Genomic DNA, 27695 nt, shown 5'->3' on the forward strand with positions numbered 1-27695 from the left:
CTTCAGAAGTGCTTCTAAGATGCCCTGGGGATCAAGACTTTAATGATTATTTGTTAGTGAATTGCTGAAGTTAAGAAAAAACTTTTAAGTTTCATTGGGAGTACCTTCCTGGCACTGCAGAATTTTCCCTGAAACAGTAAATTTTCAAGGTTTTAGTTTTCAGATATTCAAAACAGACACTTTAATAATTGTTTTCCTAATTTAACTTGTTATTCCTGCATTTAATCTTGGCAAATTTTTAAATAACCCCTCTGCATTTTATATTCATAGAATCACAGAATGGTTTGGGTTGGAAGGGACCTTAAAGATCATCTAGTTCCAACCCCCCTGCCACGGGCAGGGACACCTTCCACTAGACCAGGTTGCTCCAAGCCCCATCCAACCTGGCCTTGAACACTGCCAGGGAGGGGGCAGCCACAGCTTCTCTGGGCAACCTGGGCCAGTGTCTCACCACCCTCACAGGAAAGAATTTCTTCCTAATATCTCATCTCAATCTCCCCTCTTTCAGTTTAAAACTGTTACCCCTTGTCCTATCACTCCATGCCCTTGTAAAAAGTCCCTCTTCAGCTTTCGGACCCCTTCAGGTACTGGAAGGCTGCTAGAAGGTCTCCCCATGTAACCCATTTGTTTACTAAAGTGTATTTTCCCTTACATTTTCTTAATTAACAGCCTGTTTTTAGACTTAGTGAGTTTGGGGTAAAAAAATCTGTAATGGTCTGCTTGACATGGTGATCCATTCAGTGAAGGAGTATATTCAGTGCTATGCAGTGATGAGAAGAAGTAAATTGCTGTGAGAAAAGTAGTTTCCTGTGTGCTACTGCCACTACAATATTATTTTTTTGATTATTGCTTTAACGTGGCATAAGTTATCTCATTTTGGTCCTTGCTATTAATTTGGCTTGAATTTCATTAGGCAGAGTTAAATGCTGTTTCACTGATAGTCTGCCTAGCTGAAATAGTGAAACTCTTGACCGAGCACTGTGCAGATGTTTCTTTAATACATCCATGCCCAAAGGTGGCAGTCTGTGGCCTTCTTTAGTAGGCTCCTTGAACTGGTTTCTTTGAAGAAACCTGTGATAATACTCTGTCAAAATTGTTAACGAACAGAAATGTGCTTTCTTCCCCCACCCAAAGTTTGTTTTTTTTTTTTAAAAAATCTTAGCTTCCGCGCTCCGTGGCTTTGTGAAGTCCTAAAAGCGAGTGTCTTCAAACAGGAAAAGGAGCTGTGCGGATGGTTGTTTCCTGGTCTGTCTCCTGATCCTCAGAAGGAGCTCCTTGACAGGAGCTTTTCAAAACGTTTCCAAGCTTTTAGCCTGTAGACACATGTCACATTTTGTGCATTGTTTGTTTTTAAGGCCATTTTTCTAATCAAACTCACTTTTAAAACCCAGTTCCTTTTATTACAATTGTTTTCCTGATTTCCACCACTCCTCCAGGGCACTGCTGTAGTCTCTCGTTGTAAGCAGGTGAGGGAAAAACCCACACATTAAAACCAAAGTAACCTCTTAACTCTTGTGATCACTCCTACACAGTTCAGCAGTGAACACTGGTGGCTGAGGCATTCACAGTTAAGTTTACACCCACCTGCAGTTGATGTTTCTGCATTTTTCCCCCCAGATTCTCTGTTTGTTTATTGTTAGAGGTATGTGCTCAAGTGTTAGTGGGGTGAACTACATAGGGTGGCTGAACCATATGTTAATGCAATCTCCCTGTGAAAGAAATCAAGCATAACTCTCTCTTGTGATAGACTGTGACTTTTGAGCAATAAAGAATTTGGAGAATAAAATGGCTTATCTGCTTGAAGAAAGTGTCTTAGAAGTAGAATTTAGTCACGACTTTACTTTTCAGTTAGCAAATTTCACTCAAAAATGGCACAGTGACTTTATATTGCATTTGCTTTGTTGGTCTGTTGGTGTTTGAAGAACCACATGACAAACTAGGTAGTAAAAATGTGAAGAGAGGATAAGGAAGATAATTGAAGAAAAGAAATTAAAGAAATTACCTTTTTTGGCCTTAAGTTGGTGTATTTATAAAATATAGATGTTTGCAGAATGTTCTGCATTTTTGTTTAATTTTCCACCGCAACTTTGGCCACAGCTTTTTGTCAGATTTGACATAAATGAATAAATAGTTTTAAATACAAAAATTATTTTCAGATGAGTTAACTTTTATTGAAAAATATTTCCAATTTTTATGTTTCATGACCAATTTTAAAACTTTGTGTTAAAAGTGAAGCTAAAAATATATGCAAAAATATTAAGTGACCTTTTTCTTTATAAAGTTAATAGAAGGTAAAGTTAATGGAAGGTATTTACTTTACACTACGGAAGAGAATGGGAACAGTTTTATTTTTTTCTATAAGTAGTAACTTTATGGGATTATAATGTCATATTTCTTGATAATACATAAGTGCTTTTACTCCTACATGTACTTTGACAAAATGTAAATTTAGTGAGTCACATTCAAAGTACAAAAGCACTGGGAGTTTGAAAGATTATTTTGCTTTATGCAGCAGAAACCATTATTTGATATCAAGTCCCAAAACTTTTAAATTGTCAAAGTTACGAAAGTATTGCAATAATTATAGTAAATACTGTGAATAAGCCTCTCAGTTGATATCTAAATTTAGCTTATGCAGAGAATTAATAGACACTTCTGGTTTACATATGTAGAATAATTTTAATTAGAAGCAATTAAATAAAATTACATTACTCCAAAGTAAATTGCTGCTTTCCAAATTTTTTTAAATCTACATATATTCCATTTGTATGTGAAAGCTTACTGTAATTAAAGTTTGACTTGTTTATATTCTATAGGAAGAGCTAGAAATCAGTTCAAGAACCCATTCCATGTAGATGGGTTTTACCAGATTGCAGACTTCTCAGACTTCTCTTAATTGCAGCGTTTTTTTCTCCAAAGCATTTGGTACTGCCACTGTCTAAGCCAGGATACAGAACTAAATGGACCACTGATTAAACTCTGTTTCGAAATCTATAATAATGTTTATGGTGTAGGTATTGTCTTGATGTTTTATGTGTCTAACATTTCAGTTCAAGGAAATATCTGACAAAAAAAATGCTCCTGTAAATGTATGCCCAGGTAAAGCATACTTATCACAGTGACTATGTTCATGTCCCACATTAAATTTCTTCCTTTTGCACTAACATGATAGGAGCATGTTTTGGCATAAATACTTGACAGAAAAGATCCTCTAAGGACATTGTAGTCCCTCTAAAGCTTCTTTCTTTAAGTGCCTTATGATTCAGCCATAGATACTTGACAAAAAGTCAGTGTTTTGTTCTGGAACAACATCTATGCGTGTGCACAATGAACATAAAATAGTATGTGAGATATTTGGTATTCAGTTTTATGGTCTGAATGTTTCGGGAAAAAAAAGACTTGGTTATTCAAAAGGCAGTGGATAGAAGGAGATAGCTTTCTGCTGCCAGTGGTAATTATAGATAGCAAAGGTCCTTGCCAGTCAAAAATGGAAGTAGGCTGGCCCGAATGTATTGGCCACCACTCTTATGAGTGTAAGAAAATGTTCTGTTCTGTCACTTCTGTCTTGAATTGCATTTCCACCTCCCTGAATGGGGATTGGCAAGTGAGCTTGTATATAGCTGGCTTGGATATGAGCAACAGTGTTTAATGGATGTTTCTACTTTTTTTTAAGTACCAAAGTTATTTAGAGAACAATAATAGGTTTTCACATGAAAAAGCCTGCTTTTTCTAATGGAATTCTCACGGCTATCTCGTCTTCTCACTCTTTAGGCAACAGACAAAATCAAGTATGTGTTCTTTCGAAAATAGCCTGTGCAAGTGCCTGCATGTACCAGTGCTAGTATTAAGATTCAGGTGCTGGTAGCTCTAATATGGGAAATGCATACTGCAAGTGTGATTGCAAATTATCATTAAATTGGCTTTAAAATGAGATTTTAAAAATAATGAGTATGGTTTTCTTCTTTTTGTTTAATTTTTCTTTTTTTCTTTTCTTCTCTGTGATTCTTGAATATCCAAGAAAGGCAAGAAGAAATAAAAGCAAGAAGAAACAAGTTTGCAGCTTTTTTTATTTTGTGAAGTGAGGAACTTTTAATTTTCTTAAAACGAAGCTGAGATTTTTCATCTGTTCTGCTTTGCATTCTCATAGTGGGTTACAGTAGCTTGGTCTTCTTGGATCCTATATCCATATGATGTTACTAAAATTAGGATCAGTAAGTTCTCAACTGTCAAGTACTGTTTAGTTTATGACAGCTTTGAAAGCGTGGACCTGAGTCCAGCTTATTTTTAAGATGGGGTAACCTGCTTCACCTGGAAGGAGAGTCTATATAATGATGGTAGTGGAAGCTTGCTGTGATTTCTTTTTAGTATGTCATTGCCAAGTGAAATACTTATCCACCTTCCTGTCAGAAAAGCAAATTTCGGAGTCTAGGAAAAGCAGCCAAATCTGATGGATATATTTTTATGGTTTGTGCTATAATCTCCATAACCAGACATAAAGGTTCAAGAATGGAAAAAGTGTTGTTATGATACCACAGTATTGATTATTCTCATTTATTTATGAAGAGAAAGTTGTTATGAATTTGTATCTGCCTCCTGCTCTGATAATGAAGGATAGCTACATTAAAGATGAAAAGGTTTCCTCCAAGAACTGTAAACATCACTTCCTAATATCTTCTTTTACTCTGTTTTTCCCACTCTCGGGAATGGCTTGTGCCAAGCTGCATAAGAGAAAAGTAGTTCCATATATCTAACTTCTGTATAAGTACATGAAAAAGAAGTTTCACTACTGTGAATACAAATTGAAATGTCTTTCTAATGTGATTGTGGATGTCCTTTGTGTCATGTATTTCATGTACCTGAGTGCATTTTGGTATTGTAGTGAAAATTACTCGATTTCAGACTATCACAAAATTTAATGCCTATTTTAGTCACTTGACAGCAATATTTTTTTCATCTACTAGTAGCTGAAAAGTCTATTGCACAGGATAGGTTTTTTTTTTTTCCTGCTCTTCATTAATAGAACATTTTCCATGGAAACTTAGACGTTCTTTCACATCTTCAAGGATTAGGACCAAAAAATACAATTTTAAATCGATGACTTTTATTCTTATAACTTTTGTTCTTGTCAAATTATATTTGTATGTATGAAATATCAAGTAAAAACAAAAACTTCTAGATATGTTTTATTCCATCTTACTTCCTGTTGCAAAATAGGAAATTAAGCAGACTTCCTGTGTTCATTTTCAAAATGTGAAGATTAGCTGCTGAGAAAATGATGGTTAAACATCTATGGAAATGAAAATTTCAGCAGCTTTTACGTACTGTAATTTAATGCCAACCAAATTACCTCTATTTTGATAACATTTAAAATAAGCACTGTAACATAGGGGATAGCAGACTATTTAATAAGAGGTTTTTTGTTTTCATTATTTAAATTTTCCTTTCATATCTTTTGGTAAAATTACTTATGTCATCTTACGTTGGCGTATACTGTGCTGGTAACTCCGGTTCACTTTAACTTCCAGCTCCCACCTTGAGTTCTTAATGGTGTTCAGTTTTCCTTTAATCATAAATGAAACAAAATCTGCATATCAAGCACGCTTTTTGGATCAAATGAAAGTACTGGAGGCTTTCCTCATTTCTTAATATGAAATAATTATGTAAACTTAATCCTGTTGCTGCTAGAACTTGATCATCAGTAGTTATCACAGTACTGCTACCCAGGCAGCTCAAGGTTATGAAATGAGGGTATTTTTGAAAGAGGAAAAACCATTCCTCTGTTTAACAATTGAGCATGGAATACCTTTAGTTTTAGGGCTTGTTTTTAATGGCCAACGATGAGTGGATTTAGATAAAAAGGGAAGTCATAAGTCTTTGCTGTGAAGTTGCTTAGCTTTCATAAGGAAGGTCAATTCAGCCTTCCTCCCACCTGAACAGAGTGTGGAGTGTATGACTGGGCTGTCCACTGGCGCTTACCAGGCCCTGCCATCGTGCTGGGCTGACCCGGGCACAGAAGGTTAAAGAAACAGAGAGGTGAAGTGGTTTTTGTGTTTGCCGAAGTTTCTCCTGATAATTCAGCTAAGGACTCCACTCGGTTCCCCATTAATAATCTCTTTTGTAATCACCTCATTGTGTGCCAAGTGAACTTGAATGTATTTGAAAACATTTTTGGGAGAATTCTAGACACTCACAAAATCATTGTAATCAGCTTGTGTGATAGTTGCAATAAGAAATCAGAGACTTCTGAAGAAATTATAGGAACTCTGTGATGAGAGTGCAGTCTTCACTATGAGGAGTGCTCGTTCTGAGTCTCATTTTTTATCATTTTGTTGAAGAACAGTCCAGAAATTTTTTACTGTTTTCATCACTCTGCCGCATGTAGTAGTTTCTGAATGAGGATCCTCTGAACTAAAGACTCCCCTAATCTATTTCATAGTTAAGGTTAACCTTGGAAGTTCTCTTTGTATTACTTGCTTTTAGACCTCAGCCAGGAAAGAAAGGAGCATTCAAGGAAAATTCATTTCAGAACAATGGAGGACAAACCTCTAAATAACCACGTTCTTTATACATCAAGGCATATATAAGGCTATTCAGAAAAATTTAGGGAAATGAGATAAACTGGTTTAAATCTTCTTTATTATGATACTGCAGAAGGGTTCATAAGAATGGTACCAAATTTAATTCTCAACAAAATAAATGATCACAAAACCACATTATGGGCTAGTCTTTGCTTAATTTTATATCTATAATGATTGGCGATTTAATCTGTTACACTTTGTAGATAAATATCTCTCTGTGATTTGTTTAATCAGTGCTTGTCTCAATAGTCTAATGCAGTGATTCCAAGAGAAAATGGTGCTTGATGCCCATGAGAGAGATCTTGCTGTTGTGCAGTTTCTTTTATATTCACATTACAGGGAAAAAAAAAAATCAAATATCCTCCTATGGTCGCTTGACACTTAAGGACGCAGCTCACGTTCTATTTCCCATATTTCATCCAGACCCAGGTAGATTTCTCAAGTCTATAGAGGTTGAAGTTAGCTTCCTGAAAGGAGGAAGATGCACTTACTTGGCACTATTCTGACTTCTATAATATACAAACAATTATGGTGTACTTCTGGTTTTTGTTTTGCGTAACTCTGGGTATACGTGAGTGTGTATATTTGTATTCTATTTTTCTCTTGAGCACCTAGTATTTGTCCAGAAATAATATATAGAAACATTAATACTTTCATTAAACCTTTATCTTTGATTGTTTCAGGTTTATATATGTGTGTGTGTCTATATATATATATGCCCTGAGAATTCTTAGCCGAAGAGCGTGGTTATCTTCACACTTCTGTTTAAGAATCAGTCTTGCAATTCTATGCCTGCCCTGTGAAAGGCAAACCTCCTTGGAAACGTTCTCACCCTGATTCCCATCCTACTCTGATGATGATGACCTCTTTTTCTTTAAGAGAGAAGAGAAATGGAGGCTTTTTACTTGAAGGAATATGCATACAATTATTTTTTAATCTCTGCATTCTCTCAGCTGGCTCTTGAAATTTGAACCTGAGGGAAATAAATTATTCCATCCTGTTCCATCTCTTGCGATGCAACTCCAGTGTGATCTTATTTGCATGAGTTAGAAGTCTGGATATCCATAACATTATCATCAGGTCTCAAACATCATTAGTGTCAGATTCTTGGTGAAGAAGCAGAGTTTGATATTCGTATTAAAATATGCCTATGATATTTCTATTTATTGCAATCTTTCCAGTCTGCTCGTAACTGGGAGGGTGGTAACCACATGAAGATACCAAGAATATGTATCTACTAACGCTAAGGACCTCAAGGCATTCTTTGACTAAACAAACAGAAGGTGAATTATTTCATTTGTAGATGCCACGTATCTGCTATAGGATCAGTGGAACTGCTCAGTCTAGAGAATCTAAAATCAGTATTAGCAAATACCATTCCTCCTCACCTGAGCTGCTAACAGTTTGGACAAGACTTGCAGTGTTAACCACTGTGTGAACGTTAGCACTGAGGGAGCAAATCAGCCCGTTCCTACTTACTTACTTTATTCAATAAATCACTGACAGTAAAACTAAAGAATCCCTCCAAAATGTCTTGGTATCCATTTCAATCTGAATTTAAAGTTGTCTTGTAGATAAGATGGTGCGAATACTTTCAGTGTTTTAGTGACAGTATTTCCAAAGTCTTTATACATTTAGATGTAACCACATCAAAAAGGGCACACATGCGTATTTTTTATATGCAAATATAGTGTGCTTTGCCATCTAGAAAATGATGACAAATGATGCTGAAGAAGTTTTAGCCTATTGTCCTTTCCGGCACTAGGCAACCTTGTTGAATTTGTTCTTTTTTTTTTTTCTTCCCCTTGAGTATTGCAAGTATCGCAGTTAAAGATGTTTGGTTCAAATTGATTTGTTGGGGGGGTTGTGTGTGGGTTTTTCTGGTTGTTGTTAGTACCGCTGCTGATAAATATTCCCATGTGCCAATAGCACTCGTGATTTGTTTTGTGTTGGAAAGAGGAAAAAAAGTTACATGACTTAAGGCTAGTGATATTTTTACTGCATCATCACAACTTCAAGAAAACTATGACTCTCCTTGGCAAAACAGAAACTCTTATCTGCAGGAGAGCGCCTACTTTAGTATGCATCACAGGGCTACGTTTGCTTTGTTGCTGCATAATTATATGCACTATTCTGCCATCAGTGCCTCTCTGAGTTAGTGAAATCCTGACCATTTGGTGAAGTAACTGATCCAGATGGGAATTCAAGATTAAGGATTAGTCTAAACATGTTTGGTCTTAGAGAAGAAGCATATTTTTCAGTTCTTAGGGTACAAGGAAGCTTTTTTGATGATAGAACTCTTTATGTTAGGCTTCTGAAGAATCTTATTTCTTACTACTGCTGTGTTAGAATGGATAGGCAGTTAGGAAAATGAGCAAGTAGAAGCAAGTGTAGCAGAAGAGACTGGTAGAGCTCAGCTCAGGCATTTAGATCTTTGGCAGCACCTGGAAAAGTCTTTGATCCTTTGTCTTCAGTGCTGCCCTGTGCCACCTCTGCCTCCCCCCCAACTTTCTGAGCAGTACAGTTGCTGATTTTTTTTTCTTCTAAGAATCCTGCAGAGATTTGTGGGATCTCACTGCTGAGATTTTTTTTTTTCCTCCCCTTAGTGCTAGGCATAAACTATCCTTTCTATCTTCAGCTTCCCATCTGTTAGCAGAAAGTGATGAGTCTGAAGAAAACTGCTTTGGAAAGTAGGGTGGCTTCCCTCATGACGAGGTGCTGTGAAGGCTTGACAAGTTCAGTGTGACCATTTGCCTTCTTTGTCCTCATTGTTAATAATCAGAAAATGGCTTGGGTTTAGCTTGTGCAAAAGATTTGTCTAGCTACAAAGAAGAAATTATTTTAATTGCTTTTTCTGGGCTTATAATAGTTTGTTGAGATTTCTGTTGCATATGTATGATGTCTTGCTGAGTTTCCAAAGAGAAAAGAATCTCCTAAAGAGAAATGTTGAGAGGTGATTCATTCCCAAAACCTAGATTCCTTTCCCGACTTAGCCTGTGCTTCTGAGTGGGGGTAGGAGAGGAGAAAATGCAAAGGGAGATGAAATGACTGAGGAGGAGCTGCAAGGATTTGGCAGTTGTTACCCTCAGAAACATTCAGATCAAATCTGTTGGTGTGTCTTTGCATTCAGCCTCTCTTTTCCCCACACTTCAATAATTCCTGAATCCTTGGGCCAGTTTTAGTCTATTTGGCAGGCAGGTAGAGACAGAAAGACATTGAGTTCCTGCCAGCAGTGAAAACAGATGACCGGGTTAAGGGAAAAAAAAGCCCTAAGAAAAAGGCTGATGATCCCTCTTGAATACCAAAAAGCTGCTTGGGAATAAGATCTTATGACATGTCACTAATTTGTGAAGAAAGCTCCGTTTTAATCTTGCATATTATTAGACAGCAGAGAAGAGGCTTTTTCTCGATTTCTTCCCGCTCTTACTTGCATAACCATTCTACGTTCATAATTTATATTTCCTTAGGAATAGTTTCTTCTCAATTGCTTATCATTACTGGCATTCTTCTCTGGCTGAACTATTAACTTATTTTTACTTAATTTATTTGAACTATTATTGCTGTTGCCAGTAGTATGGAATACGTGGTATCCTAAGGAGCAAGAGCCATGAAAGGTCTGCAGCTTCCCTAACGCTTATACAATAATCTTGGCAATATTGGAAAGCAGAATTGTGCTTATTTTTGCATTGAAAGCTTGGATCTTGTCTTGTAATCTCATATATCTGTTCTTATTCCAGATTTCTTGTTAGCTTGTACATGGTCTCTAGAGGACACACTGGCCTTTAATTGCAAAAGCTTGTTTTCTGTACAAATCTTGATTTCTTTAATAATCCCAACATTACTTTTGTCTCTCAGGGAGCAACTTTTCCTAATTTTTTAGTGTCCACCTCTGCTTTTCAATAACAACAAAAAAATGTGAAGCCTTGTTATTTTTCATTACTTTAACACAGATATTTAGTAATTTAACAAACGTGATTGGATTTCTTTTTGTATTTAAAGTTGTTTAACACCGTTACATGGCTTAATGACAAAAAAGCTTAGGCATTTATTTATGGGTTAATTATTTTTTATTTACTTAAAGGAACAGAAAGCTGTGTTTTGGCATTTGTACTCCTGATGCAATGCCAATAGCTAGTTATTGTCTGTGGTTCAAATTGTTCTTATATAGTTGGCGTGTGCTTTTCTTTGTCTTGGTTTACAGCATTGTTTTACTGGTGACAGAGTGGTATTGCCTGCTTTTCTTTTCTATCCATTAAATAAACCCCCAATTTTCTACATGTTGGTATCTTTTGACATCCCATACGTTTTCCAAATTGCACAACGTGGTGGATTTTGTAAGTTAGCTGTTGTATTCAAAAGTGTGATCTGTCTATTGCTTGACAAGCTGGCGTTTCTTTTGTGTTGTTCCATCTTCACTTTCTTAAACTGTCCTGATACTTTGTTTTCCACGTGTACTTAATGAACATGGAAAGAGTTGCATGAAAGATTTTTGAGTTTTCTATTCAGCCTTTTTACTGAATATACTCCTTTTTGGAATCTCATTTTGCTTGAATTTTAATTCTATTTAGCAGTTTGCTTGTAACAACTGCGAAGATACTGTGGTAATTTCAGAGAAGCCTTAGACATTTTGTAAGTACTCCTCTTGATTAACTTTCGTGTACGCTTAAGCATTTGTGAAATATGTCGGAGTTTTTGTGCGGTGCAGACCCTGCAATGTGACAAGGAGAATAATGACGTTCAGCTGAGATGTTAAACCCCTTTGCTGATACCTTGTGGTTAGAGTAAGAAATCTAGGAGTTCTTTGAAATTGTAATTGGTGCTTATTTGGACCTAAATACCTTCAGGTATCCAGCAGTTAGGTTCCCAAGTCCTGCTGAAAGCCCGTGTTTTTTTAAATTCCTAAGTGAAAAGGTAACTGTGCTTCACGTGGGTGCTTTTAAAGGTATACCCTTAGCCTCTGATTCAGCTTCATCTCGACAGCGATCCTTTCCTTGTTATCTGCTTAGATAATTTAAAACTTTGATGTACTTGGTCTTTCAGTTCTATAAATTTTTATACCGCCATCGCTCTACTAAGCAGAAGACCTTCTTAGCAGTACATCAGCCTTTTTGACAGGAGCTGCTCAAGGCTTTGCCCTTTCTTTAATGGATGCCCATGCTACTGTGTGTTTGGGTTACAGAAAGCAAGGTAAAAGGAGTGGGCTGTTCGTGAGATCCCTGGAGTCATTTCAATTCGGGCCTGTAAATATAATCCTTGGGAAAGTCCTTGAGTCATGCTAAAATTAAATCGAGTGCTCTGGAAACACATACCTGTTTCTCATTGTCAGCTTAGCCACGGGTTTCTTCTTGTAGCTGCATGTTGTTCACATGTTATTTTCAGATGATGCCTGTATATATAAAACCTACTGTAGATTAATTCTGTGCTTGTTTTAAATGTCCTTACTTTTCATTTTGTTTCTCATATTAAGCCCAGTGCAATAGAATACAAATTGTTTATTTTTAGCAGGTATCGGGACATAAGAAAGAATCCCTCTGCGGGTCTTTAACATTGTATTTTGATATACTGTTTAAAACAGTCCTCTGGTATATTCACCTAACGTACTGGCTTGGGGTCATGTGAGATTCTGACCGTCCTTCATTATATTTTTCACAGTTTAGTTGCAACTTTGTCACCTGTGTCCCAAAACCAACTCACAGCAACCCTGTGTTCCGCTTACATAAACTTTATTTTTACATTTAATGAAACCAGACTTCCTGCCCAGAGAGAAATCTTTGATGCACTCTGACCTGCCTACATTGCTGTTATTTGTGTCTGTATAATCATTGTCTAATAGTAGTAAATAAAAAAGAAAATCATTGTTGAAAATATTTGCTCAGTGAGCAGGGTAATGATTTTTGACAGCTAAAATATGTGTGGAACCTTAAGGCAAACAAAAAAAAATAATGAATATATATAGAAGGGCTTTTCCTTTCTTCCCAGTACTGTAAGGGAGGTTGATGGGGGAAAGTACAGATGAAGAATACAATTAGATGGCAAGATGCTTTATGTTGCCTAAAGCACATGTAAGATTTACTCATAAAAAAATAGTCAATTTAATTATGTTTATAGAAAGCCAGGCATGGGAGAGATAATTAATCCATAGAGTAGCCAAAAGGAATTTCTATGTCCATAATCTTGAGTGGTAATTGGTTCTCTTTTCCTTAAATGATCATAGTGAGTTACTGTTTTATTTTGTAACTTTCTCTTACTTAGAAGGTTCTGAATTAGGAGGCCTGCAGGGTAAAAATCCCATTTTCAGTGACATTTTTTTTTCCTTTGTTCCCTTCCTCCTTCCTGCCCCCTTCTGCTTCCCTAACTGCAGCTCCCGTCCTAGCCAGGTAGGCTGGCCAAAATAGCTCCTGCCATCTGGAACCATCACTGTGAACCTCTCGGTGACTTCCTCTCATTTGAAATGTCAGCTTGAATCTTTTCTCCCTTGCCTACTGCTCCTTAATTTTCTTTTCATTTTGTTATTCATTATTCAACAAGGTGACTGTGTTGTTTGATTGTGTTGATGTACAGTGTGCATGAAAAATGCTATGCAGAAGAGAGCTCTATGTTCTCCTCTGTCTTCCCCATTATCCTAATTCACATCAGGGTCTGGTTGCTACTGATATGTCATCTCTTCTATGAGAATTATCTAGCATGATGTATTGCAATTCTATTTACATTCAATATAAGTGCAGAGCTGTCTAAATTTTCTTTTAAAAGATGCAAAGAAAATAAAATTCAGACAAGCCATTATTTTTCAATTAAGATCAGGTTTTTCATATCAATCCCAACACATTTCTGCATTTTCAGATGTTTAGTGAATTGCTGAATTTTCTGATAAGCAAACTAAGCATTGCTTTTTTTTTTTTTCCCATGAAGGTTATTTCTGTCATTGTGCAGTTAGATGGGACTGTCTGATGGGAAATTTTGTTCTGTTTTTAGATTAGCTACACTTATATTTGTAGGGTTGTTTGAAATCATGCTCTAGGACCTTGATGATGAACAATTAGAGGCATATTAAAAAGTAATTCTTGCATTAAATTAGTTTAAGACACTCTTCTGATTAATAAATGACTGTTCTAAGATGTTGTTCTGGTGAGTATTAGGGTTAGGACAGAGGCTGACTCATGGTTACAGCAGGTCAGAATTGACAGGACAAGGCTATTAGCAATGCATTTGGCGAAGGAGAATAGGAGCAGTGAGGTCTGTAAGCTTTTCCACACAGCTCTGCCAGCAAAACTAGACTGTTTAATTGCTTTAATTGGCTGAAGAGCAAAGTGTTTTTACTGGACTTGTTTTCTTGAAGCATTTCCACAATCTTTTAGTTAGAAATTAATAATATGTAATATGTACTTTAGAAATTCTTATTTTGTTGAGAATTGGGGAGTAGCATGTGATGGTCTAGACTTCCTTTTAGATATTTGTTCTGTCTTTTAGAGTTATTTGCACTTTTGTGGTGTTCACACGATACACACAGTGCCTTGGACTGCAGCTACAGCTGTCTGTCATTTCCAAAGAAGGATTTTTAGAGGATGATGCATATCTGTCATTTACAAAGAGCTATTTCCATTGCTAGCTTTCACTCTTATGTGAAATCAATCTTTTCTGCGTCAAAACTTTGATATCAGTATGAAATTAGGGGCAATAAAAGCTGATGGGAGGAGGTTGCTAGTGAACAGAAAATTTCAATTCCAGGGCCACTTTTGGTGTGGAGATGCTCTTGCTCAGGAAGGGAGTTTCCCAGAGATGGCTTCATTTCAGTTTTGTCTGGTGTCCCAACGGCTGCTTTGTGTCTACGTGCCTTCACTAGAGAAGGCTTTATTCATGGCCTTCCTATATTTTCTTCCCAGGTTCATATCCTTTCCAGGGAAATGTAGGTCTGACAACTCACAGTCAAAACTTACTCTGTAAAGAAATGGGGTTGCTTAAAGAATTAGGAGCGAGACCTTGAACTGCTTTTGGAATTGCCTGTGAGAGACTTGATACACACCTGCTGTGTCACAGCGATGAAAACCTTGAAGAAAGCAGGTAGTCACAGTTTGCACCATCTTGAGCTGGTGTATCTTCTTCACCCTGTGCTTCAGCTGTGCTGAAATAATAAACACAGCAATCACAATGCCCAGCAAGCTGGCCAAGGAGCTGCAATTTCCCAGGAAGCTGGAAGTGAAAGGAGGAGGGGGAAACCGCAAACTGTTTGTGACTGGTGTTGCTATAGCAAGTGGATGTTTCATGTACCCGCTTGAAATAAACTTCGCCTGATAGTTAGGTTTGGGTATCTTCATGTCTGCTCCCTGCAAATACAGATACCGCTGGTAACTGCTTGTTTGTGTCTTGCGTTAGAGAATTGAGAAACCTCATACTGATGCTTTTACTGCCTTAGTGTGTGGGAGCCAGGAGCGGGGTGGAGCTGGATTATGGTTTTTCAGGCTTTGGAAAGTACTTGCCAACATGACAATCTTTCACACTATGGTTGCAAAAATAGTGGGGGCCGTGAAATATGCTTTGGCTAATTCTGCACCGAGTGGGTGCATTTGGGGTATCAGAGCTATGAGCTACAATGGTCACCAAACAAAACTTTTTGGTTTATGGGCACTGTTTGGATGTTTCTTTTTTGAATATTTTCCTCCAGGAACAAGGTCAAGAGGGTTATTTTTTCATTTGCTCTAGTATTAGATTTCTTTGTCCTATTTAGAGCAAACCCTTGAGGAGTTAAACAGATAAGGAAATCCTGCAGGATATGGAAGCTGCTTGTTTAATTTTACGTGCTAATTTTAAAGAAAGACATTTGGGCAAGTATTACTTGTATAGAGACTCTTTCAAGTACTAGAAATCTGGAACAGTCTTTGTGTTTCAGAGGCAAATAAAATTTGCCTTTTTTTCCCTGTGAGCCAGGTTGAATTAATTGGAAAGAAAGGAACCCGTTATTTCTGACTGATTCATTTTGGCTTAGGAAGGCTATTTTGAAGATTGATAATTCTGAGAGGGGAATAGGATGGCATTTTGCATGAAATATCTAAATTATTATTGGCGACTACAGTACCCAAGTCGAGCTGATGAGCTTTGTGTAAGGCCATCGTTTAGCAATCTGCAGCAGCTTACTGAGTAGTTTTTCTTTTATTGGTGTCTTTGGGTAGTAGTCTGAGGGGGAAAAAGCTTGGGAAGTTGCCTTTTGCAGAGCAGATGATAATGGCTGTAAAGAAGCAGGAGACTAAGCAAGCTGTCTTGGTCAGAACGAGGCTTTGCAGGGTACCTTTTAAAATACTTACGCATCGTATTTCTTCCCAGACTACTTCGGCTGTGGTGTCCAGAATGTGCTGCTTTAAATGCTCACGGTGACACAAAGGGTGTAGAAGGCACCGCAACTGTGATTATTGACGAGCTTTGTGAGAATGAGCGAGCGGCTGACTTGGCTCTTTGGGACTTGCTCCTGGGGCTGCTGCAGTGCTGTGAAGGCTTTTCTGGGGAAGCAGTGTCAAACGCTGCCTGCAACCCACAGAGCAAATCAAGTCAAGTGGGACTCCCTCCTGCAAGTGTCCTTTTCAGTTAACTCGACTGAAATTGGAGGAGGACGAGCAGTTTTGAACTCGGTGCCTGTTCGTCCTTAGATATATAGGGAGAGTGCAGCAGTTTTCTTTAGCCGCTCTGGTGCTATTAATTGGGGGATTGATAAGAAGCGTTTTGTTGATTTTGTTATTTTCAAATCAGAAAGCAAACAGTGAATGTTTAATGTTATCAATAGGTATTAATACTGAAAAGAATACTTTTTCTTACTATAATAGGACTGCAATTACTAACACACCCTTATCTTGGAAGCCGCAGGAGTGATGGTGCTGCAGAAAGTGCTGCCCCTCCCCAATATAGTGCTACATATTTTGATGAGTCGTAGTATTTTTTGAAGTGATTATATATGTGTAGCTTCTGACTAACTTGGTGCGTTTGTTTCCCGTTGTAACAACTTGTTACATTAGTTTCATATTTTTGCTTTTGATCTCTGAAGAGAAGGAAAAATATTCTTGCAATCATGTTTACCTGTGGTAGAAGACAGTGCTGAAAGTACTTGTCTTTCTTCCACCATTGAACACTTGCTGTGAGGGTTCATGCATCTACTTTTCCTCCTCAAGTGTTTTCTCTCTTTTAATTTTCTTTAAATATTCAGGATCGTCACTTGACAAAAGACTAGTGTCACTCTAACCTGAAGGGCGTAGGTGTGCCATTGTGCTTTCTCTGATTCCCAGCTGCAAGAACATACTTGTCTATTGAGCCATTGTCTTATTTTCCCACCTGCTCTTTCCTTGATTGCCATGAATTCCAGAATTGCAATGGTACAAGGTAAGGTTAGCAACCCAGGGCAGGTCATGGAACAGCAGCATATGCATGTAGTTGCGACGTTTACCTGTCTATGGAAGGAAGTGCCTTTTGAGCTTCTGAGATGTCTTCCCCCAAGTGACTACACCCTCGAAATGCCATACTTCAGGGCAGCTGAGGATTCAGGAGGAGTCATAAGCTGCTGCCACTCTCAGAGGCAAGATATGACTGGTCTTGTATGGTATTTGTGGTTTTGTTCCTTCATGGGAAGTAGCTCCCAGCTTTCACTAGATCAGGAGCTCAGAGACTTGCTACAGGCCTCTGGGAATGAGAAGTGTGATTTGATATCCTTTCTCTCTCTGTCCTTGGGGTGCAGTGAGTAATGTTAACCTCACATAGTTTGGGTCGTTTCTTTGTGTATGTATTTCCTATTAATGTTCTTGCATAGGAAGTTCTGCAGTATTTATGGCATTGTCACATACCAGTTCCACTTCAGTCACACCGAGCACAAAGGCTAACCCAGGTTCCAAAAGCAAGTAAATGCCAAGAAAAAAAATGCCATTTACAGCAGAATTCTCTATTCAAATTGTTTATTTCATCCAAGCATGAAGTTGGATTAAAAATTGCTTAAAAATACTGTTGCAGCTGGGTACTCAAATAGTGCTTTGGTAACATTGACAGCAACGTAGCTGATGAAGCAATGCCTTTGGCCGTGTGGCCCCTGCTGTATGATGGGCTTCTTTAAATCACTTAACATGGCAAGTTTGCATGAAGATTTTTTCTTCACTGAAAGAGTCATTAGGTATTGGAACAGGCTGCCCAGGGAGGTGGTGGAGTCACCATCCCTGGAGGTGTTCAAAAAACGTCTAGATGTGGCGCTTCAGGACATGGTTTAGCGAGTATGGTGGCATTGGGTCGATGGTTGGACTTGATGATCTTTTAGGTCTTTTCCAACCTTAACAATTCTATGATTCTAAGATTTAAGATAAGTGTGAACTGGGTGTAACTTATTTTGCTGTCATAATGCAGATGCTTCTGAGAAGGCACTGACTAATAGCAAGCCTGAGCAGTGACCAATACTATGAAGTGATTAACAATTTACACACCTGTGAGCTGGTGAAGTTCTGATTCTTACCTCCAATGGCAGTTGGCATTTTTGGTGTGTGGGGTTGTTTTTTGTTTTGTTTTGTGTTGTTTTTTTTTTAAGTCCTGTATTAAGTTTGTCATGGAAGTGCAGGTGGTTACGTTTGTACGTGATGGACTAGGAAAAAGGCCAAGGGACTCCCTTATAAATGCATGTGATACATTACGTGAAGGCCAACAAGTGACCTATTCAACACAGAAGATTTAGTAACTTTGTACAAAGCAGCAAATTATGAATCTGTCTTACACATCTTTGAGGAGGAGGCTGGATCCCAGCCTCCCTGCTCTTTCCTTGGGCTTTTGGCATTCATTAGGAGCTCAGAAACAAAGCTTGGGGTTTTTTTATCTTTACTTTTTTTTTTTTCTCTTAAATATATTAAGGGGATTTTCCTCCAGGATTTTACCTCCATTATTTCCATATATATTTGAATTTCATTCCTTCCAGCTTAAATTTTTACAGTGCCTAAATCAAAATGGCTCCATTATAAACTTACAGTCAATTTGTTAATATAACAACTTAATAGTATTATATAAACATGTTTCTTGCAAGAAAATTTGTTTTGAGTGAAACCATATGCACATGTTAATGGGAAATATTTATCACGCTTCTGCTTTTCTGCCATTTTTTGTATTTGTTTCAATACTTATTAATAGCATCCTTCTGAAACTTCTCCGATGAGAGAATATGCAGCAGATTTTTTTAATGCCGTAGCTGGAGTACAATTTTAAATGTCCTGGATGTGATTCCAAACAGAGCTGAACGAGAGTGAAATAATATGTAGTCCCTGCTTGAGTACATAGCTGTAATTATACTTAGGGACTTTGCTGATGTTACGTAAACCACTAGAGCAAAACTCCATCAATAGATAAATTAACATTCTCTATTTTCTGTATAAATCAATCTATAGAAACTCTTTCCTGTGGAGCTGCTTCTGAGGAACTTGATGTATACTAATCTTTGGAGTTCACATCTTGTTCTCTGGAGATGTTGCAGTACTCATCGGAACTGCTTCCCACCTTTTTTCCTACAGTAAAACAGTTGCTTTAGAAGGGTAGTGCTTTTTGGGGGTTAAAACTGTGAATTCTGACAGGTTTGAAGTAATCTCCATTACCTTCCAACATGACGCTGCATTTTCTGTGTCCTGTAGATCATCTGTCCGTAGATGATCTGCTTGGCAAGCGATGCTTGCTGGTGCTTGGTGTCTCACACCTCAGTCTTCTTGGAAATTTCATGTGGATGATTGTTTAGCTGTCAGCATTGGCTGTCCACTGGATTTAAAAATATTGCTTCACTGTCAAGAGATTTCCATCCAGCTAACAGGCAATGGTGTTAATGTAAAGGTACAGATATGAGTATTTTCTGCTGTGTGTGGTTGTGTCCTAAGCTTTTGCATGTGAAAATGTAAGGGATATTGTCCCAGGTAAGGCCAACTATCCACAGTCATCCCAAGACCTCGCTCCTGTGTGGAAATGATTAGCTCAGCGATCATCCGTTTGAGCAATAATGTTAGAATTGTTTTTCGTATGTGTCATGGGTGCTGCATTGAAATTCATCTGACACTTCAATGTCCAGTCACAGAGTCTTGAAAGGTCTTTTCGTGCTTCTTTATGGTTAGCTGTCACCAGTTTAGCATGAATAACTTGGCTTTGCCATGTTGCTGCCTGCTGCCTTTTCCAGTTAGTGTGTGACCTGTCCACGACCAGAGCCTCCAGGTCATGGCACAGCCCCCTGAAGAGCTCTGCCCGTGGCCTGTGCTCAGCACTTACTCCTGCTCAGGTTCCCAGCTTTTAACCAGATTTTTCCTCAAAGCAAAAGCCTTCTGTATTATTTCTTGGTGGTTTAATTTTCATATGACTCTCTTTGTGGAAGGTGTTTTCGAAAGCTTACAATTATCTATTGGATTTTAATATCTCCAAATATATAGATCCAACTGACTGTCCCTCATGCATGTGCACACAGCAGATGTGTGAGGCATGACTTCCCTTTACAGAAAAGGAGAACTGACTTTCTTCCCCAATGAAAGGTGTTTATCTATATGTTTATTTCTAGCTTTTAATAATTTCTACTCATTTTCCTGATAAAGGTGCCACGATTACTAGTCTGTATTACTCAGATATCCACTGTCATCTTAAAAAAATGAAAATGAGCCACCCCACCATCACCCCCTGCTCTGCTGCTCCCGTCTATCTGCACTGGAAGAATCTTTCCTTTTGCCTATTAAATGGCAGTTGCTGCTTGGGTACAGCAGCTTGTTTTAGTCCAGGCTTGCTAGCTGCATGTTACATGCAAACCTATTTTTATAAAATCATTACTGAAGCCCAAAATGCGGCTGCAAGCTTTAAAATATCTTTAGTTTCGCTGGGTTTTAATCTTCTGGATTTTATGCTCTTGATACCTATCAGAATTTTTTTTTTTTTTTTCAAATCCTCCTCCTCTATTTCTTTTTCATCCTGCTTTTACATGCAACATTCCTTTCTATTTTATTTTTAACCAAGTTTCTGCCCGGATGGAGAGTTTTAGATGTTTTTAACTGTCTGGTTTTATTGTACAGGATTTTTAACAGCAAGGTCAGGCCATGGGAAGTTCTGTTATTCATAGTGAAGGATAGATGGCACTCTTGTTATTTTTGTTTGGTTTCCTGAGAGAAATCAGGTGTATGTACTCTCTCAGTAAGATTTCTTTTTATAGAGTAAGTGCTTTAGAGAGTGTTCTTGAACATTGAAGAGGATTTTACTTTTAATTTTTTAAAAATATGAGCACATACTTAAATTGTCTGAGTCTGGGGCCGTTCACAGTACTCTCTAGGAAGAGAATATATGTTATTTTTATGAAGACCTCCAGAATAAATGCTCAGCTATATGGAATTGGCTCGTTTTACATATATAATTTTTGGGTTTATGTAGTTTCTTACTATTTCATTAGGCAAAGAAGAAAGCCAACAAATCCTTTAATGCCATTTAAACTCCAGTTATTAATACCTTTATACTTAGTACTTTCTTGTTAGTTTTGTATTCGAAGTATAGGTTTTAAGTCGGCACGGTAATCATAGCACTATTGAATGTAAGGGAATGGCATGTTAGCAAGTGCTACACAGTCAGTAGAGCCTTTAGTTCTTAGTGCAGGGTAGTAAATACTTGTTGCCCCAATTCTATAAGTTGATTGTAGAATTCTGTAGGTTTGTGAGTTTGAGTTTTCTCTTATAATCTAAAAATCCTGAAACATGGAAAAAATACATGCTGGTAGAGGTATGATGTTAGCTGTTTTCTCTAACTTTAAAGGGAAACTTGTTTCAACTCTACTGAATGTTTTTTCCTTCTCTTACTGAGCGTGCAGCTAGGACGTGGTTACACAGAGGTATTTTGACCTTGATGCTTGATTACTTCAAATCAAATCAATGTCATTATTACTCCTGCCTGACAGGTTCATGTGGCTGAGGCAAAGTGGTTTGGTGACCTCGGTCCAGTTTCTCTTGATCCATTTGTCAATCGATTCTGTTATTGCTCTTCCCAGAAGAGCGCCCCATGGTTGAAAGGAAAGGGGATAAGCAGGGTTGGAATGAGCAGAGATTAGAAAAGTTTCCATTCTGCCTCTGTCCAAGAGTATGAACCCACGTGATTATCTAAATACCTCACTATTTTGTGACCCATTCTTGCTGTGTAAATCTCTCTGTGATGGGGTCATGTCCAACGCCACAGACTCTTTCCAGGGAATTTCTCAATTGAAGCCTTCAAAGTAGAGCCATTCCCAAGTACTGAATGTCCTGCAAGGCTACTTTTGCCATGCAGTTCAAATAGAAAATTAAATAGGTAATGTGGAAGGAAATGTGAATAACAAAGGAGAAGCTCATTATAATAAAAAAAATACACTTGATTTTCATCGAACACCGAATAATAGGTGTTACTACCTAATCAGAATAATATGCATTGTGCTCTTTTATATATTTCTTCAATGCTTTAATTTTAGTTAAGTCCAGAAGCCTAAACTGTGGTTGAGACTATGCTTTGCTAGTATGGTATGAACTTAGTTGAAAGAAAATCCAGTCCTGAAAGAATTTCCAATCTAATTTAGATTTTAGATAGCTTCACTTTAAAATATTTAGTAAGTATATATTCACTGGGGAAGGAGTGCTTGGTTTTAATTTTGATGGTGATGGAATTTTGGAATTAAAAATGGATTGAACACACTATTTTGTTTTAATGGGTGAAGAAACGTTTTATAACGTGGCAGTTTATTTTACAGTTTATATTTTTGGTGCCCTCCCATGTAATACAGGCTCGTGTATTACTCATCCCTCCCTTTTTCTCCTGAAAAGTGATTTTTTTTTTTTATTTTTTTTTAAAATTTTTTTTTTTAAACATAACAATACCTTGAAGTGTTTGAATTGAAGAGTCCCAAATACAAATCTATTTTGGGGCAGGAAGTTTTCGTCATGACTTGGATAACATTTAATTTTACTTTCTAATGCCAAATCAGCTTTCAAGCTATTAGATGCCATTAAGGCAAAGAATTTTATGTTTTGTATAATAATACAAGTCCCAAATGGTGGTAGCTATTGAAGTTAACACTTTTTGCCCAGCTGTGGGAGTACTAGCATCTTTGAGAGATTCCAATTTTGGTTCTTATTTATGCTTGACATTTAATGTGCTTGACATTCTGATTATTTTACACCTACCTAATTTCTTTTAGCTCAAGGATAATGACAATATTTTAAACGGCTGTGAAGTGTAGCTGTATGTTGTTAGGCAGGTGCCACACTACAAATAGAAGGGAAAATGTCCCTAAACTATATCCAGAATTGTTTTTGTGTTGCGCATCTCAGGGTCAACTAGAGTTGTTCAGCAGCTTGTACTGCTGTGCAACTTGATTGTGTGGTTTGTTGCCAGGAAGAGAGCGCCTTACTAATAGTTTATGTCCTTTTATTTACATATATATGTGTCTCTGTGTGTGTATAGATGTGTATATAAAATACATAATGCTGGACTGTGGGCTTGCATTGTGTCCTTTGTGATCTGGGAGTGAGGCATTATAGCGATAGATTTCTGAGGAGTTACTGAGGGCTTACGTTTTTCCTGAAGTTTGAATTAAAGTGACAATGTAGAAGAACATACTCTATATAAAATTCAGTCCATTAAACTGAGCTCCTCTGTCTATAGCACACGTTTACTCCTGGTATGGTAGATCTTGGTTTATAGATAATTGAGGTATAACATGAGAAATTAAAATATCATGGGGAAAAAAAATTACCTAATTGATTGTAAGTATACTTTGTGTAGTCTTTTCTCTCCCTTTGCAAAATAGTTTTATTAGCCGTCTTTGTTGAGTTGTGTTCCTGTGTGAATAAGTGATTCCCTGCAGTCATGTAAGATTTTAGACTCTTTTAAAAAGGGTAAAATGGATATCAGAGAAAGAGGAAGCAGAAGGAAAGCGGTAGGAAAGCCAAGCTCTTTAGAGAGGTACGGCTGGTGGTCACAAATTCTGTTTCATCTGCTGGGAATTTTGTGTAGCAGTTAACTATTGTAATTGTGAGTAAATTGACTACATGAAGAGTGATGAAGAAATGTTAAAATACTTTATTTTACATACCCATGTGGGGACATTTTAAGTACTTACCCAAGTCCTCACAAAACAATCGCTGTGGCCCAGCAAGAGGTCCTTGAAACACCACTGACCAAACGGGTTATAGGAATGGTTTTTTTTTATTTCTTTATTTTGCAATCTTGCCACCTGGTGGTATACTCTGGCAATAAAAGTTTGGTTAGAAACCTGTTCTAAGAGTCATATTTACTTTGGTAGGCAAGATCTTAAGAGCAGAATTTAAGACTGGATTTGTAAGTAGGTTCTTGGTTTTTAGTGTGCAAGTTCAGTGTGTTCTTCCTTCATTGTGTCAGTGTCCCATGTTTGGGGCAGTATAAGGTTGTGCATGTCTTTGCATTAAGTATATGTTTTCCTCCCCACTCTGATTTCTACAGACATGAGGGAAGAAAAAGTCTAGGAGTATTGTGTGGTCCTAGAACATTGAGTCATGGCACATTGATTTTCAAAATAAATTTGAGATATAGTTTATGCAAACTGCATTTACCGAAGTTACGGTAAGAACATTTAAGGGATATTGTTATCCCTAAAACAAGTATATAAATCCAAGCAATATGGAACTTGTGTGTATTTGGATAGTTTAAACTTTCATTTGGGCACAAGGTGAAAACTGAATAAAGCCAATGACGTGCAAGACCTGGCATCTTTAAAATGTGGTAGGAGCATTGGGGAAGCTCACTCCTTTATGTTAATCCAAGATGAAGCAGATGTGGTCTTACTGGTGTCTGTGCAGGGGAGCCCTCATTTATAATGAAAGATGTTCTCACATAGTGTTCAAAGGGCATTAAACAATCCAATTTTTGCAAGCTGAATCCAGACATGATTTACTGAGAGGTGTGATGAACTGATCATTAACTGGAACTTTGAAGTCAGAAGGGGATGTTTTCTCTACCAAGAAGATCGCCTCTGGCTGTCTCACATGCCGTTGTTTGACACAAGAGTAACTGAGTAAAATTCTGTGACTTGGGTCCAAAATGGCATTGTACTGGAGCACAGTGATTCCCTTTTAATACAAAAATGGGAATATTTTATTTCTTTTAGTCTGTCTTTGTGGTAGAGTGTTGATGTGTTCGCACATGGAACACTTGCACCCAGCAGGACCTCTCTTCCTTGCAGAACTGCTGCCTGTCATTTCAATACGCCTTCTTGAGTATTTGTTACGAAACAAGTCAGGATGTCATTTGTTCATGATGACATCACTGTGTTGGCCTTAAGACCTCTTAAGTTATTCACTTTCAGGTTCTTATGTCATGCAAGGAAAACCAGGGGAATCTCTTTCCCCTCTGCCACCCTCCCTCCATGTCTGTCTTTCCCTCTCACGCACAGACACAGAAATGCACACAACCCCCCTACCAGCTGTACGTTGTGTCCCCCCAGCTCTAGTAGCCTGAAGACACTGTCATCCTCTGCAGCGGCTCTCCTGTGTGATCCCATAACAGCACGAACAAAACATTCTTCTGCCTTTTCTCTCTCCCTGCCCTCTCTGAATCGAGGCAGAGCATCAGATTCCAAAGCCAACATGATGAGCACTGTCCATTTTTGTTTGCTGTCTGCCTTCTCATTCTTATCTGTTTCTTGGCCTCAGACCCCTTCCCACTTTCAGCCCTTCATCCTCCCCCTCCTGGTTAATGTTCTGTATTTGTCCTGTTAGTCCTGAATATTAATAAAGTTGAGTAGCTGTTCTGGAGCAGCTACACAGCTTGAAGTGCTGAAGGTTTAGACTGATCTTCTTCAGGGTGCAAGCTATTTTTAAAGACGATGGGAATTACAACCAGCTGAAAGTCTTCAAAGGACTGTGTGCATTAAAAATACCAATTATTTCCATATATGAGAGGCCAGAGGGCTACAGTGCTGATAAATGGACAAGAGCAAGAGATTGTTGGGACTGAGGCTCATAGTTCTGAGCTATTAATATAGATCTTTGGTCACAGAGTTAGAACTTTTCAATCACATTATTTTACTGTAAAATATCTGTAACTATTTATGACAGTGGATGTTTGCTCTTGGATCTGTTTCTCCTGTGGGGTATCCTTTAGATCAATCCTCGTTTGTTCTCTTAATTTGCTTAATTCTCTGGGGTTTGTCAAGTCTAATTATCTCTTTTCTTTCTTCCAGTTTTGAAATCAAGATTGATGAACCAACACGAAAAGACCCAGCTGGTTATGTGACTTGGAACCCTGTTTATGAAGCACTCATTCGTTTTTACAAGACGACAGCACTGTAAGTTGTTTTTAATTTTCTCCCCAAAATTAAAAATCAACTATTGTAATTTAATAGAAATCCTAGAAAATAGAAATAGAAAATTCCTGAGGAATTCAACTCTTACTGATAAAAAAGATCTTGATTTTTGGCTTAGTGATACCAGCCAAGGAAGTAGAAGTGCTGTGTTCACTTCACCATACTACTACTGAGAGATTTTTTTCCATGTAACAATGCTAATTACGGCTTCACATCACTTTAAGGAGAGCTTCCCTTAATTTGAAAGATCAGTCTGTTTTCTGTTTATAGTGTTGTGTGACGTGTGGGATTAGTGACTGTGACAAATGTGTGTGGTTTAGCCTGCGTTGGTAATGGATTATGTAATGGCCAGTGCTGAAACCCAGGGCAGAGCGTGGAAACTCCATGCAGGAGGAGACAGCAGTGCTGCTTAGTGACACTGACATAAACAGGGAGCTCTAGCAGGACTCTAGATTGTCCCCTGCCCACCAAGATTTTGGACTAAATAATGCTTCCTCTTTACTTCATTTAGACAATATTTTTGTGCAATTATGTTTGTTCTTTTCAAGATATACCCTGAATTTTAATTGTGAAATAAAATTGCACAGGTAAAGTATCAGCCTTATAGTCTGTAACCCCAGCATGGAAATGCATAAATGAAAGTTCCAGCAGTAACATTAAATGGCCTAAATTTTTTTTTTAATATGGTGAGCTATATTGTATAAGCTAAAACTTATTAAAATTAAATTATTAGGTACAGGTGAAGTGCTGATACATATGTCATCGTGCTATACGTGGTATGAATCTTATCCTTTTCCTTATCCAGTTCTGTGAAAGTGTTCTGTCTTAACAGTGAAGAGACTTTTTAATTTCTGTAATTAGGTTGGTGGGGTTCTTTTTAATTGTTAAATTTTGGAAGCAATAAATTTGCATGATGTTCCACTTCGACTAGCAGGAATCCAAGCAACACTATGAGATACAGGGCAGCAGCAGATTATTTCAAGCATTTCTTTAGTTATAACTGCAGTAGAAGTCAGGCAACTTGGATTGGCTGAACTTCATAAACAAGTTAAAATGAAGCTGCCATCTTGCTCTGAATATATGAAAATTCCATTATTTTTTAAGTGAAAGGAAAAAGCTGTTATTTATTCTAGCTTTTCTGTTGAATAGTAAGCAGTTCTAGTGATTTGTAAGTGGTGATACAATAAATGTACAGTCTGTATTTTCATTTATTACCTCTCATGTCACTGAAGGTTCATTAACCAAGAAGGGAAAATGAGGTATATTATTCAAACTATTATAGAAAAAGGGGAAATAGGACTCACTACCTACTACATCAGATCTTGGTCTTATGAAATAATAGAACCAATAAAGAAAAATTAATAAGTATTTGCTCTCAAATAGAGTTTTGTACAGTGAAGTATAAGATTATTTTTAATTTTTATGATTACAAGGAGATGTCTGAGCACATTTGCTTTATGACAGCAATAAATATATTCCCAGTATGGTAATGAGATTGGTTAGCATGTTATTAGGGAAGAAAAAGAATCACATTTGCTCTTTTTTTTAACAAATAAACATAGGAAACAGAAACGTAACAGGAGTACCCTATCGTTTTGGGCGTCTTTTCTGTTCATAGAGCACTTCCTCTGCTATGACCTGTGCAGAAGTAAGCGGGCTTAAAGCTTGATATGAAAAACACACAAAAAAAAGAATAACAACTGCACAGATAAAAAGGCTTTGCAAGGTTTCTATGAGTAATTAAGGAAGCTTTCCATAGCATATAGCTTTAAGTTCTGTATAGCCACTATGAAGAAGACTATATGAAC

The 27695-nt window shown here is 37.5% G+C and overlaps 1 protein-coding gene across 3 annotated transcripts in view; it reads left to right on the forward strand.

Annotated features, from left to right (window-relative positions):
• Nucleotides 1–27695, forward strand: part of ATP2B2 (ATPase plasma membrane Ca2+ transporting 2) — a 418914-nt gene that overhangs the window by 120451 nt on the left and 270768 nt on the right. For all 3 annotated transcript variants that reach the window (XM_068420000.1, XM_068419996.1, XM_068419999.1), the window contains exon 2: nucleotides 25765–25869. The gene's annotated coding sequence lies outside the window, so the exon portion shown is untranslated. The remainder of the gene's footprint in view (nucleotides 1–25764; nucleotides 25870–27695) is intronic.

The sequence above is a fragment of the Nyctibius grandis genome, chromosome 29 (assembly GCF_013368605.1).
Source record: "Nyctibius grandis isolate bNycGra1 chromosome 29, bNycGra1.pri, whole genome shotgun sequence".
In the NCBI taxonomy this organism is placed as follows: Eukaryota; Metazoa; Chordata; class Aves; order Nyctibiiformes; family Nyctibiidae; genus Nyctibius; species Nyctibius grandis.